The sequence below is a fragment of the Heterodontus francisci genome, chromosome 17 (genome assembly GCF_036365525.1).
Source record: "Heterodontus francisci isolate sHetFra1 chromosome 17, sHetFra1.hap1, whole genome shotgun sequence".
NCBI classification, from domain to species: domain Eukaryota; kingdom Metazoa; phylum Chordata; class Chondrichthyes; order Heterodontiformes; family Heterodontidae; genus Heterodontus; species Heterodontus francisci.
Genome location: NC_090387.1, coordinates 83,944,150 through 83,959,554, shown reverse-complemented (window position 1 = coordinate 83,959,554; position 15,405 = coordinate 83,944,150). Strand labels below are relative to the sequence as shown.

At 44.0% G+C, this 15,405-nt stretch overlaps 1 protein-coding gene across 14 annotated transcripts in view; it reads right to left on the bottom strand.

Moving 5' to 3' along the window:
- The window catches only part of st3gal2 (ST3 beta-galactoside alpha-2,3-sialyltransferase 2), a 448,231-nt gene that overhangs the window by 315,702 nt on the left and 117,124 nt on the right, over positions 1–15,405 (bottom strand). For 8 of the 14 annotated variants that reach the window (XM_068049799.1, XM_068049785.1, XM_068049787.1 and 5 more), the window contains exons 2-3: positions 10,653–10,868; positions 1,170–1,229 (exon numbers count right to left, since the gene is read on the bottom strand). The exons of 1 other annotated variant lie outside the window; for it this stretch is intronic. The gene's annotated coding sequence lies outside the window, so the exon portion shown is untranslated. Of the gene's footprint in view, positions 1–120; positions 201–1,169; positions 1,230–10,652; positions 10,869–15,405 lie in introns of all 14 variants that reach the window. 5 more of the 14 variants (XM_068049795.1, XM_068049788.1, XM_068049783.1 and 2 more) reach the window with 3 other exon arrangements.

Genomic DNA, 15,405 nt, shown 5'->3' with positions numbered 1-15,405 from the left:
GGGAGGTGGGATGTGAGGAGGAGGATTAGATACTGAGGTATTAGGTATCTCGATGGTTTCAGTGCCTCCATAGGTGACCGCCTCAATAATTTGCGTCCCAATAATGGGCAGCACCGTCACCTTCCTGGGGGTTAGGATATGCAGGCAAGCATGTCCCCTTCCCGCAGCTCCTGCTACCTCTGGCAGTGTGTCTCCTTGTCCTGCAAGAGAGAGGAAAGTGTGTCAGTGAGTGTCATGCAATCAGCCAAGACTGAATATGCAGCAATATGTGCAAGCTGTGAGGTGTGGGTGTGAGGCTTCCAGCAATGCTAAGCGTGTGAGGGTATGGTGGAACATATGAATGTCAGCTATGAATCCTGATTGGTAGAAATTGCTGGTAGGTGAGATATGGGGGTGTGGTGAATTGACCAGTGCCTGAGGCTAGTGGTGCACTTGGTAGCAGAAGGCATTCAAAGATACATTCACTGAACTTGACCATTCATGTGAGGTTATTGAACTTTTTGTGGCACTACACCCAGGTCCTCAGGGCTTGACTTTTGGCAATGACATCCACAGCTATCTGTTCCCACTGTCTTGTAAGCATGTGGCTGGAGGGGCTCCTGGACCCCTGTGGCTACTGGACATACCTCATCCTTTCTGCTTCCTCCACCAAGGCCTTCAGCGCTGCACCTGAAAACCTTGGAGCTTGCTCTCTCCCATGTTGTGCTAATCTTTTTGTCTTTCCCAGATCAGGTTGCATGCCCACAGGACTGCCAGCACCTGTTCCAACCACAATGCACCTCCCCTTTAAGCAGTGCAGCTAACCAATCAACATTGCGATTAGCGTTGGCAGGTGCTGAAATCATTTAAAACGGCAGGCTGCACAAAGTTTGCACGCTACCTGAGTTGCAGTCAATGGGCGCAGCTTAATCATGGGCCAATATCCTCATGCCTGATTTCGAGAGCTATTGAATTTAGCCCATGTTAGAATAAACCAGAAAGGATTTTTGCTCAATCTTTTCCTTGTGTTGTCCCTTTGTTGTCCAAATGATAAAAATAAATAATAAAGGGAAAATGTATTGGTCTCATTTCCACACTAAAACTGGATTTCCCTGATAATTCAAAGTGTAACAAAAGCATGCAGCCCTCTTACTTTATATCTGTATTTTATGCCTCATTTGCAAACATACCGTTAGGTAATGATCCTCTGCTTCTCCTTCAACACGACCAACTATTTTGTAATCCGGGACCTACAAACAATACAGAAGAAGGTCTTATATTACATGAGAACTCCCTCAGGAATCAATCAGAATTTAAATACTCCACTGGGCAATTGGAGGATTTACAATAACCAGCAATTTATCAAGTCCCTCCTTTTCTGTTTTTGCATTAATTTTTGCAAATTTTCTCTCTCGCTCTCTGCATCCACCCTTCCCTTTCACCACAACAGGTTCATGCTGGGTTACTTTCCATTAGTGCTGACAGATTTCTTTACCTCACCAGGATCGTCATTCTTCATGTGTGATCCTAGACAATGTGTATTGGCAAACTATTTAACTGTGGCAGGCAAAGCAGCCAAGCTCAATCATAACCTCACTCCACATTAATGCACTTTCCAGCAGCACTCACTGGACTTCAGTCAGGAGCAGGAAAACTGGCTGACATTTTCCCTCCCTTTCTCAGGAGCACTACACTCAATTGTAGCTCCTCTACAACCCCTGACTGAGATCAGCTATCTTAGCATCAAGTGGGAGCTGAACCTGGGACTTCCTTTCTCATCTGCCTCACCATCTGTGCCATCAGTGGAGGTCCATTCCTTTTGATTTTAATAAAACATTAATTGAGAAACTGATTATAGCCTACAGCCTGGAAAATTTACAACTATGACAGGACCAATAACAAAAGTCAGCATTTCGGAAAATATATTTTTTTGGGACAAAGAAGATTCCTCCCATAGGGCCAGCAACTGAGGGATAAGTGCACAGCAGGGCCTAGTCCAGAAGAAACCCCATGTACAGGAGGGCTTAAAAAAAGGGTTTGTGCAAGTTAAGTGGATTTATTGTCAATGAATTTAGGGTATATTTGTAACCAGCTACTGGGCGATTTAAAATACAGAAACTGTGTGCCAGAGTAAGGGGGATTATTCCAAACAGTTCAATGTCACTGGTTCTTTTTGAAATCATATTGAATCGGAACTAATTTTACTTTTCTCATTCTCTCATCTCTCACTCTCGGTAGTTCACCAAGATACAGATGAAGCTTTGCCAACAACTGGGGTGTGTAGTCTCTCAGTTTGGGTATACTAAGCTCCTTCATTGGATATGTTTTTTAATGGAGGAAACAAAAGAAATTAGAAGTCCAAATCCCGATTCCTCCTGTGGCACTGCCTTCACCAGTTGACCTTTCACATTGTATTTATGCCACTTTTCTTAATTGTCCTGATCTCCTGAAGGTGTTGGTTATGGTTGGTGTTTGTTTCCGTTGCTGCTGGATACTATCTAGTACCACACCCAAGAACTCATTCTATACTTAGTGTTGTCGGTAGCCTATCAGACTGTGGGATGCATCATGTTCCTGCCCTCATCCAGCATTTAGGCTCTGAGTTGCCTGCAGGAATTATGGGATAACATTCAAGCTGGGTTTTTTTATTCATTCTACCGTCAACAAGATCAGCTAATACACCAGTAATCCTGGGACATACAGTTTTGTAGGGCACAATTTTACATTGCTTTTACCAACTGAGCCATTTGGCTAACTTTATGAAATTTATTTGTCCTTTAAATAGCTAATCAGTTACAGGATTAAACTGAAGTGCTGATATATAACTTCATACAGAGCATTTGAATTGACCATATTAGGTTCTGGTCAGGAAATTGGCTTAATGGCAGTAGACAGAGAGTAGGAATAATGGGCAGGTACTCTGATTGGGATGATATGACTGGTGGTATTCTGCAAGGATCTGTGTTGGAGCCTCAACTATTTTTTTTTATTCATTCATGGGATGTGGGCATCGCTGGCCAGGCCAGCATTTATTGCCCAACCCTAATTGCCCTTGAGAAGGTGGTGGTGAGTTGCCTTCTTGAACCGCTGCAAAACATGTGAGGTAGGTACACCCACAGTGCTGTTAGGAAGGGAGTTCCAGGATTTTGACCCAGCGACAGTGAAGGAACGGAGATATAGTTCCAAGTCAGGATGGTGTGTGGTTTGGAGGGGAACTTGCAGGTGGTGGTGTTCCCATGTATTTGCTGCCCTTGTCTTTCTAGTTGGTAGAGGTCGCAGGTTTGGAAGGTGCTGTCTAAGGAGCCTTGGTGCATTGCTGCAGTGCATCTTGTAGACGGTACACACTGCTGCCACTGTGCGTCGGTGGTGGAGGGAGTGAATGTTTGTAGATGGGGTGCCAATCAAGCAGGCTGCTTTGGCCTGGATGGTGTCGAGCTTCTTGAGTGTTGTTGGAGCTGCACCCATCCAGGCAAGTGGAGAGTATTCCATCACACTCCTGACTTGTGCCTTGTAGATGGTGGACAGGCTTTGGGGAGTCAGGAAGTGAGTTACTCGCCTCAGGATTCCAAGCTTCTGACCTGCTCTTGTAGCCACGGTATTTATATGGCTACTCCAGTTCAGTTTCTGGTCAATGGTAGCCCCTAGGATGTTGATAGTGGGGGATTCAGCGATGGTAATGCTGTTGAATGTCAAGGGGAGATGGTTTTTGTATATTCATTTTATTCATTGTATACATGAACGACGTAGATGATGGAATAGAAAGCCACTTATCCAAGTTTGCCAATGACACAAAGATAAGCGGCCTTGTAAGCAGTGTAGATGGAAGCATAAAATTGCAAAGGGATATTAACAGATTAATTGAATGGGCAAAACTGAGGCAAATAGATTTCAATATAGGCAAATGTGAGGTCATCTATTTAGGACATGAAAAGGATAGAACAGGGCATTTTCTAAATGGTGAAAAGCTAGCAGTGGAGGTACAGAGGCTTGGGGTTCCATGTACATAGATAATTAAAATGTCATGAATAGGTACAGAAAAATAATCAAAAATGCTAACAGAATACTGGCCTTTATATCTAGAGGACTAGAATACAAGGGGTAGAAGTCACAGAATCATTACAGTGCAGAAGGAGGCCATTCGTCTCATCATGTCCACACTGGCTCTCTGAAAGAGCAATTCCCTCAGTCCCATTCCCCTGCCTTCTCCCCGTAACCCTGCACATTCTTCCTTTTCATATAACTGTCTAATTCCCTTCTGAATGCTTCAATTGAACCTGCCTCCACTACGTTCTCAGGCAACACATTCCAGACCTTAACCACTCCCTGCGTGAAAAAGTTTTTCATCATGTCACTTTTGCTTCTCTTACCAAATACTTTAAATCTGTGCCCTCTCGTTCTCGATCCTTTCAAGAGTGGGAACAGTTTCTCTCTATCCACTCTGTCCAGACCTCTCATGATTTTGAATATCTCTATCAAATCACCTCTCAGCCTTTTCTTCAAGGAAAACAGTCCTAACTTCTCCAATCTATCTTCATAACTGAAATTCCTCATCCCTGGAACCATTCTCATGAATCTTTTCTGTACTCTCTCCAATGCCCTCACGTCTTTTCTCAAGTGCGGCGCCCAGAATTGGACGCAATACTCCAACTGAGGCTGAACTAGTGTCTTATACAAGTTCAACATAACTTCCTTGCTCTTGTACTCTACGCTCTATTAATAAAGCCCAGGATACTGTATGCTTTATTGACCATGCTCTCAACCTGTCCTGCCACCTTCAATGAATTATGCACATATACATATATATCCCTCTGTTCCTGCACCCCTTTTAGAATAGTACCCTTTATTCTATATTGTCTCCTTATGTTCTTCCAACCAAAATGAATCACTTCACATTTCTCTGCATTAAACTTCATCTGCCACCTGTCTGCCCATTCCACCAACTTGTCTATGTCCTTTTGAAGTTCTACACTATCCTCCTCACAGTTCACAATGCTTCCAAGTTTCGTATCATCTGCAAACTTTGAAATTGTGCCCTGTACACCAAGGTCTAGGTCATTAATATATATCAGGAAATGCAAGGGTCCCAACACTGATCCCTGGGGAACTCCACTACAAACCTTCCTCCAGTCCGGAAAATATCCATTAACTACTACTCTTTGTTTCCTGTCACTCGGACAATTTCATATCCATGTTGTTACCGTCCCTATTACTCCATGAGCTACAAGTTTGCTCACAAGTCTATTGTGTGGCACTGTATCAAATGCCTTTTGAAAGTTCATGTACATTAAAGGCCTGCTCAGGTTGGGAAAAGGAACCCGAACCGAACCCGACCAAACCACAGTGGACCCGAGCCCGAACCAGCCCGAGTTCCTCTGATTTTGCCCTGGGCCCGACCCGACCCCAACTCGACCCGACCATCCCTTTACTTACCTTCCGACTCTCAACCTCCAGGAAGCTACAGCGCATGCATGATGACATCAAAGTGATGTCACTCGCTCACTGCGCAGACTCAGTTTCATCCCGGACTCCCAGCTCAGATAAGTTTTTTAATTTTAATAGTTACCGGCAGAGCACTTAGCATGTGTGTCAGGCCCGACCTGACCCGGACTCGGCCCGACCTGGACTCGGCCCGACCCGACCCAAGCCCAAAAGCCAGACCTGGAAGATGGGCCTGACCTGACCCCGATACATGTTGTCGGGTCTCATCGGGTCCGGGTCGGGTAGCAGGCCTTTAATGTACACCACATCAACAGCAGTGCCCTCATCAACCCTCTCTGTTACCTCCTCAAAATATCCCAGAAAGTTAGTGAAACATGATTTTCCCTTAAGAAATCCATGCTGGCTTTCCTTAATTAACCAGAAACAGAACTGAAGCAGCCACATAAATACTGTGGCTACAAGAGCAGGTCAGAGGCTGGGAATTCTGCAGTGCGTACCCCACCTCCAGACTCCCCAAAGCCTGTCCACCATCTACAAGGTACAAGTCAGGAGTGTGATGGAACACACTCCACTTGCCTGGATGAGTTTGGTTCCAACAACACTCAGGAAGCTCAAAACCATCCAAGGACAAAGCAGCCTCCTTGATCAGCACTCCATCCCCACCTTAAACATTCACTCCCTCCACCACCAACGTACAGTGGCAGCAGTGTGTACCATTCACAAGATGCACTGCAGCAACTCACCACGCCTCCTTTGACAACACTTTCCAAACCCGTGACCTCTTCCACCTAGAAGGACAAGGGCATTAGATGCATGGAGACACCACCATCTGCAGGCTCCACTCCAAGCCATACACCATCCTGACTTGGAAATATATCACCCGATCAAAATCCTGGAACTCCCTCCCTAACAGCACTGTGGCTATAACTGCACCAGATGGACTGCAGCGATTCAAGGAGCAGCTCACCACCACCTTCTCAAGGCTATACGAACATACGAATTAGGAGGAGTAGGCCACTTGGCCCCTTGAGCCTCCTCTGCCATTTAATAAGATCATGGCTGATCTGATTGTAACCTCAACTCCACATTCCCTCCTACCCCCAATAACCTTTCACTTCCTTGCTCATCAAGAATCTATCCACCTCTGTCTCAAAACTATTCAAAGACTCTGCTTCCACCGTCTTTTGAGGAAGAGGGTTCCAAAGTCTCACGACCCTCTGAGAGAAAAATTTCTCCTCATCTCTGTCTTAAATGGGCGACTCCTTATTTTTAAACAGTGATCCCTCGTTCTATATTCTCCCACAAAATGAAACATCCTTTCCACATTCACCCGGACAAGATCCTCCAGGATCTTATATGTTTCAATCAAGTCGCCTCTTTCTCTTCTAAACTCCAGCAGATACAAGCCTAGCTTGTCCAACCTTTCCTCATACGAAAACTTGGCCATTCCTAGTATTAGTCTAGTAAACCTTCTCTGAACTGCTTCCAAAGCATTTACATTCTTCCTAAATGAGGAGACCAATACTGTACACAGACCTCCAGATGTGGTCTCACCAATTCCCTGTATAACTCATGCATAACGTCACTACTTTTGTATTCAATTCCCTTTGCATTAAATGATATTCTATTAGCTTTCCTAATTACTTGCTGTACCTGCATGGTAACCTTTTGCGATTCATGCACTAGGAGACCCAGATTCTTCTGCATCTCAGAGCTCGGCAATCACTCACCATATTCTTCATGCCAAAATGGACAATTTCACATTTTTCCACATTATACTCCATTTGCCAGATCTTTGCCCACTCGCTTAACCTATCTATATCCTCTCGTAGCCTCCTCATGTCCTCTTCACAACTTACTTTCCTACCTATCTTTGTGTCATCAGCAAATTTAGCAACCATACCTTCAGTCCCTTCATCCAAGTCATTTATATAAATTGTAAAAAGTTGAGGCCCCAGCACTGATCCCTGTGGCACACCACTCATTACATCTTGTCAACCAGAAAAATGACCTATTTATGCCTAATCTCTGTTTCCTGTTAGCTAGCCAATCTTCTATCCATGCCAATATGTTACCCCATACACCATGAGCTTTTATTTTCCACAATAACCTTTGATATGGCACTTTTATCAAATGCCTTCTGGAAATCTAAATACAGTATATCCATTGGTTCCCCTTTATCCACAGCACGTTACGTCTTCAAAGAACTCCAATAAATTGGTTAAACATGATCTCCCTTTCACAAAACCACGTTGACTCTGCCTGATTACCTTGAATTCTTCTAAGTGCCCTGCTATAACATCTTTAATAATAGCTTCTAACATTTTCTCTATGACAGATGTTAAGCTAACTGGCCTGTAGTTTCCAGCTTTCTCTCTCCCTCCCTTTTGGAATAAAGCTGGATCCAACCAATCTAATTCCAATCTAACGAACCTTCCCTGAATCTAGGGTATTTTGGAAAATCAAAACCAACACATCAATTATCTCACTAGCCACTTCTTTTAAGACCCTAGGATGAAGTCCATCAGGACCTGGGGACCTGTCAGTCCACAGCTCCAACAAATTGCTCAGTACTACTTCCCTGGTGATTGTAATTTTCTTGAATTTCTCCCTCCCTTCTATTTCTTGATTTACAGCTAATTCTGGGATTTACTTGTATCCTCTATAGTGAAGACTGATGCAAAATAACTGTTCAATTGAGCTGCCACTCCTTATTTTTCATTATTAATTTCCCAGACTCACTTTCTGTAGAACCATCGCTCACTTTTTTAACTTGTGTTTTTACAATTTCTATAGAAACTCTTACTATCTGTTTTTATATTTCTAGCTAGCTTTCTCTCATACTCTAATTTTTCCCTCCTTATTAATCTTCCAGTCATTCTCTGCTGCTTTTTATAATCTGTCCAATATTCTGACCTGCCACCCATCTTTGCGCAATTATATGTTTTTCTTTAAGTTCAATACCATCTTTAACTTTTTTAGTTAACCATGGATGGTGGGTCCTCCCCTTGGAATTTTTCTTTTTCTCTGGAATGTATCTATTCTGTGTATTCTGAAATATCCCCTTAAATGTCTGCCACTGCATCCCTATTGACCTATCACTTAACCTAATTTGCCAGTTCATTTTAGCTAGCTCTGCTTTCATGCCCTCATAATTGCCCTAATTTGAGTTTAAAATACAAGTCTTAGACCAACACTTCTCTCCCTCAAACAGAATGTAAAATTCAATCATATTATGATCGCTGCTGTCTACGGGCACCTTCACTACGAGGTCATTAATTAATCCTATCTCGTTGCACAATACCAGGTCTAGTACAGCCTGCTCTCTGGTTGGATCCAGAATGTGCTGCTCTGAGAAACTATCCCAAAAACATTCTGTGAACTCCTTATTTAGGCTACCTCTGCCCATCTGATTTTTCCAGTCTATATGTAGATTAAAATCCCCCATGATTATCCCCCATGATTGTCACCGTACCTTTCTGACAAGCTCCCATTCTTTCTTCCTTTATACCCCATCCTACAGTGTTAGGGGGCCTGTACAGCACTCCCACAAGTGACTTCTTGCCTTTATCATTTCTCATCTCGACCCAAACCGCTTCTACATCCTGGTTTCCTGAACTTAGGTCGTCCTTCTCTATTGTGCTAATGCCATCATTAATTAACAGAGCCATCCCTCCACCTTTTCCTAGCTTCCTGTCTTTCCTAAATGTCATGTACTCTTCAATCCATGTCATCCTGCAGCCATGTCTCTGTAATGACTATTGGATCGTACTTATTTCTACTTGCGCTATCAGTTCATCTGTTTTGTTTTGAATGCTACGTGCATTCAGATACGGAGCCTTTAGTGTTTAGTTTAGGCAATTAGGATGGACAACAAATGTTGGCCTTGCTAGTGACACCCACATCCCATGAAACAAATAAAAAAGATACAGCTGTCCCTCCTCCTTTCCTACCTTCCACATCTTCCTGAACACCTTGTATCTGGAAATATTTAGTATCCACCCCTGCCCTTTTTTGAGCCAGGTCTCCATTATTGCCACAACAACATATTTCCACTTAGCTGTCTGCACTTGCAGCTCACCAACCTTATTTACCACACTCTGCTCATTCATATATATGCATAGTAAACCTAATTTATACTTTATTACATCCCCTCTTATAATGACCCCACTTAATGTCTTACTATTTTCTACTCTACTGCTATCTGTCAGTCCCAATTCTCAGTGCACCTTGGTTTTCCTTTCTAAATTTACCTCATTGTTCCCACGCCCCTGCCAAGTTAGTTTAAACTCTCAACTATAGCACAGGCAAATTGCCCCGCAAGGACATTGGACCAGCCTCTGTTCTTGTCTGGCCTGTACAGGTCCCATTTCCCCCAAAATTGATCCCAATGTCCCAGGAATCTGAAGCCCTCCCACCTGCACCATCTCTTAGGCCACACATCATCTGCTCTATCCTCCTATTTCTATACTCACTTGCACATGGTACTGGGAGTAATCCAGAGATTACTAACTTTGAGGTAATGCTTGCTAGTTTCTTTCCTACCTGCCTGCAGGATCTCATCCCTCTTTCTACCTAAGTTGTTGGAACCAATATGGACCACGACTGCTGGCTGCTCACCGTCCCCCCACTCAGAGTGTTTTGCAGCTGCTCCATGACATCCTTATCCCTGGCACCAGGAAGGCAACATACTAGGTTGGATTCACATTTGCGACCACAGAAATGCCTGTCTGTTCCCCTAACTATGGAATCCCCTATCACTATTGCTTTTCCAATCTTCCTCCTTCCTCCCTGTACAGCTGAGCCATCCATGGTGCCGTGGTCTAGACTCTGGCTGTACAACTCAGAGGAACCATCACTCTCACCAGTATTCAGAATGGAATACTGGTTGGTGAGTGAGATGCACTCAGACGACTCCTGCACTACCTGCCTGGTCGTCACCCAATTCCCCCTCTGCCTGCTTACTCTTAAGCTGCAGGGTGACCACATCTATAAATGTGTTATCCATGAAACCCTCAGTCTTGTGAATGCACCACAGTGACACCAGTTGCTGGAATCCAGAGCTTGAGCTGCTGCAGCTGATGACACTTCCTGCACATGTGGCTGTCAAGGGCACATGAAGCATCCTGGAGTTTCCACATGGAGCAGGATGTACACTCCACTGGTCTGAGCTGCGCTGCCATGCCTCTATTTATTAGACTGTTAAACTTACTACTTAAAAAATAGAAACTCACCAGCTACTCACTAATCAGATGCTCCCAATCTGCATCACAATGGTCCCGGCCTGTGTAATAGCAATCCCGACCTGCCTCGCACTGCTCCAATCCTGGTCTGCTTCACAATACTCCGATCCCGATCTGCTTCGTCAGACTCCCAGTCTACTTCACATGCTCCAATCTCAGTCTGCTTCACAATACTCCCAGTCTGCTTCACACTGCTCTGGTCCCGGTCTGCAACATTTGAACATAGGGGGGAAATATCAAATGGAAGTTTTCCAGTGGGTAACTTTTGCACATCTGTTGGTAGCAGCCAGAGCATTGCTGCCAGTGATGGTTTGGGGGGGTGGGGGGGGAGGTGGTGGGAAGGGGAAAATCTAATAGAAAAATGGTGAAATACTCTCCAAAAAGAAAAACTGTGCTCACTTGGTAAACATACAGCAGAGAACAGTGGTTGTAAAATTGGTAATGAGTTCTCTGCTTTGTATGTTCATAATGTTCAATCTCCTATTACTTCCCCCTTGACAACAGTATCAAAGATATCGCATACTGAAAGCTGAGACAGGCGATAACCACACAACATGACTATGACATCTGATCAAGGGAAAAGCTTCTGCTATTCAACACACTTTTAAGTTATAAAAACAGAAAATGCTGGAAATACTCAGCAGTTTAGGCAGCATCTGTGGAGAGAAAAAAGGGTTAACATTTCAGGTTGATGACTTTTTGTCTTGTTCCACAGATGCTGCCTAACCTCTTGAGTATTTCCATCATCTTCGCTTCTATTTAAGATTTCCAGCATCCGCAGTATTTCACTTTTATAAGTTAGACTGCTGGAATGGGGTTCTGTCAGACACCAAAGGTTTTATTTTGCAACTGCCTTTGGCTCAAAGTATTTACAAACTTTTGTGTTTCACCCACAATTTGGCATTTCTTTCCAATGATTCCTAGGTAGAAATGTACCAGAACTCAAAATGTTGTGAAAACAATGCTATACCTGCTATACCTGTTATACCTGCTATACCTGTTGTACTCCAGCTTCTGATAAGGAGACAGGGATAAAGTTGAAGAAAATTGCTTAACATTTTTAATTCCCCACAGAGCTTTATCCTGCCAATTAGAACGAGAAAATTTGAGTCAATAGTTTTAGTAGACATTTTAATTCAATAATTTCTGAGGATTATTGCACTTTAAAAAATGATATTTATTGAGCTATAGGCTTCACCTCTATAGCACAAAGTGTTAGTGTGGGCCTTAACTGGACATTACGAAAGTTATTAATTTTTCCTGAACATACAGACTATATGTAAGGATAATCTACATGCAATTTTTAAAATTCATTATTGCGATGTGAGCATCGCTGGCAAGGCCCTCGTTTATTGCCCATCCTTAACTGCCCTCCTGCAAGGTGGTGGTGAGCCACCTTCTTGAACCGCTGCAGTTCATGTGGTGTAGGTACATCCACAGTGCTGTTAGGAAATTCCAGAAACGGTGATATAGGTGCAAGTCAGAATGGTGTGTGACTTGGAGGGGATCTTGCAGATTTTAGAAACCAGCTAAGAATGACTAAGAAAAAAAGGAGGGAGAAATTAGAGTACGAAATATAGAAATATAAAAATAGATCCTAAGAGTTTACTACAAGTATTTAAAAAGGAAAAGAGTAACAAGTGAGTATTGGTCCCTTAGAGTATGAGACTGGGGAATTAATAATGGGAAACAATGAAACGGTGGAAGCGTTGAACAGATATTTTGTGTCTGGCTTCACTGTAGAAGACACAAAAAACATCCCAAGAATACTTGAAAATCAGGAGGAAAAAGAGAGGGAAGACCTTTAAAAAAAAATCACAATCACTTAAGGAAAAGGTACTGGGAAAACTATTGGAGCTAACGGCTGACAGGTCCCCTGGACCTGATGTCCCGTATTCTAGAATCTTAAAAGAAGTGGTGAAGAGATCATAGGTTGTGATCGCCAAAATTCCCTATATTCTGAAAAGGTCCCAGCAAATTGGAAAATCACAATTGTAACACCTCTATTGCAGAAAGGAGGGTGACAGAAAACTATAGGCCAGTTAGCCTAACAACTGTCATGGGGAAAATGCTAGAATCCATTATTAAGGAGGTAATAGCATGACATTTAGAAAATCGTAATACAATCAGGCAGAGCCAACATGGTTTTGTGAAAGGGAAATCGAGTTTGACTATTAAAGTTCTTTGAGTAAGTAATAAGCAAGGTGGATAAAGAGGAACTGTAGATGTGATGTACTTGGATTCGCAAAAGGGATTTGATATGGGGTCACATCAAAGGTTACCACAAATTAAGAGCTCATGATGTCGGGGATAACATATTAGCATGGATAAAGGATTGGTTAGCTAACAGGAAGCAGAGAGTTGGGATAAATGGGTCATTTTCAGGTTGACCAGCTCTAACTAGTTGAGTGCCGCAGGGATCAGTGCTGGGGCCTCAACTATTTACAATCTATACCAATGACTTGGATGAAGGGACCGAATGTATAATAGCTAAATTTGCTGATGACACAAAGATAGGTAGGAAGGTAAGCTGTCATGGGGAGATAAAGGCCGGAATTTTACGCTGGGCAGACTGGAGCCGGACTCTGACGTAAAGGTCGGTGCCGATCCTGCTCCCGCCCAGCCTGGGGATTCGTCCCGTATTTCACGGGTCCCCAGGCTTTAATTGGACCGAGGCGGGACTTCCACCTGCTTGAGGGAGGAGCTCCCGCCTCAGTGAGCTGCCAGCCGACGCATTGGAACCGGGACAGAAGGTAAGTTCGGGCAGCCTCACCGGGGGAAATCGGTCGTGCCCTGGTGAGGCTAGGGTGGTCGTTTGGGGGGAGGGGGGCATCTTGGATCCCGGGGTTAGGTTGGGAGGCGGGGGCGGCACTCAATCGGGCACTCTGTGCCCAATTGCCAGCCCCCCCCGGGGTATGGAAAGGCCAACACCTATAGCTGGGTGGCCTTTCAGGTCCCCGGCACGCCCACTTGCCACAGGTAAAATACCCGTGGAGGCGGGTGAGGGCCCTTAAGTGGCCGTTAAGTGGCCACTTAAGGGTCTTGATTGGCCTTGGGCAGGCGGGTCGCTTCTCACCCCCCTGCCCCCCGCCGGACCTCCGTAAACTTGGTCGGAGGCAGATTCAGGGTGGTTAGGCCTCCCAGAGCCTGCCGCTCAATTTTATGCCGCCCCCATGCCACCATGCGACCCGCTGGGGCGGCGTAAAATTCCGGCCAAAGAGTCTACAAAGAGATTTAGATAGGTTAAATGAGTCGGCAATAATTTGGCAGATGGAGTAGAATGTGGAAAAATGTGAACTTGTCCACTTTGGCAGAAAGAATATATTATCTGAATGGAGAGAGACTGCAGAACTCTACATTACAGAATGATCCTGGTACATGAATCACAAAATGTTGGTATGCAGGTACAGCAAGTTATTAGGAAGGCAAATGGAATGTTAGCATTTATTGCAAGGGGAATCGAGTATCAAGTTAGGGAAGTGTTGCTACAGCTGTATAGGGCTTTAGTTAGACTGCATCTGGAGTACTGTGTACAGTTTTGGTCTCCTTAATTAAGAAAGGATATAACTGCATTAGAAGCAGGTCAGACAAGGTTCACTCGACTGATTCTTGGGATGAAGGGGTTGTCTTATGAGGTTGAGCAGGTTAGGCCTACACCCATTGAGTTTAGATGAATGAGAGGTGATCTATTTGAAACATATAAGATAGTGAGGGGACATGACAGGGTGGATGCTAAGAGGGCAGCACAGTAGCACAGTGGTTAGCACCGCCGCTTCACAACTCCAGCAACCCAAGTTCGGTTCTGGGTACTGCCTGTGCAGAGTTTGTAAGTTCTCCCTGTGACTGCGTGGGTTTCTGCCGGGTGCTCCAGTTTCCTCCCACAGCCAAAGATTTGCAGGCTGATAGGTAAATTGGTAATTGTAAGTTGCCCCTAGTGTAGGTAGGGGGTATGAGATTAATGTAGGATTAGCATAAATGGGTGGTTGACGGTCAGCACATAGACTTGGTGGGCCAAAGGGCCTGTTTCAGTGCTGTATCTCTCTATGATTCTTCCCATTGTGGGGGTGTCTAGAACTGAGAGAAACAGTTTAAAAATTAGGGGTCTCCCATTTAAGACTGAGATGAGGGTTTTTAGTCTGTGGAATTTTCTTCCCCAGAGAGCAGTAGAGATTGGGTCATTGAATATATTCACAGCTGAGTTTGATAGATTTTTGATTGAGGGAGTCAAGGGGGCAGCAGGCTCGAGGGGCCGAATGGCCTACTCCTGCTCCTACTTCTGGTGTTCTTGGTGGTGTTCCCATCTGTCTGCTGCCCTTGTTCTTCTAAGTAGTAGAGGTCATGGGTTTGGAAGGTGCCTTAGAAAGTTGTTGCAGTTTATCTTGTAGATAGTTGACACTGAAAATAGTATTTACTGGAATATTCTGTAGAGGTTACATTTAAAAAAATATCCTTTGAGGCAAAGCATATTCTGGAAAATAAACCAGTCAATTCAGTCTTTTTTACACAGAGAGGTCTGCAGCAATGTGAAACACAATCAAAAAAGTGCAGTGGGCAATGAATCTTTGTTAGGTGCCTTCACCCAACTGGCCCCAAGGGAGCCTAAGCAATGGAATATTGACAAGCTATTTGAATATTATGGGCAGTATACAACTGAGTTCAATTCTGTCTAATTTGTTCTCATTTGACACTCATAGCGCACCTTCTAGCAGGACTTGTTAGGTAGTGATCAAGAGTGGGAATTCTG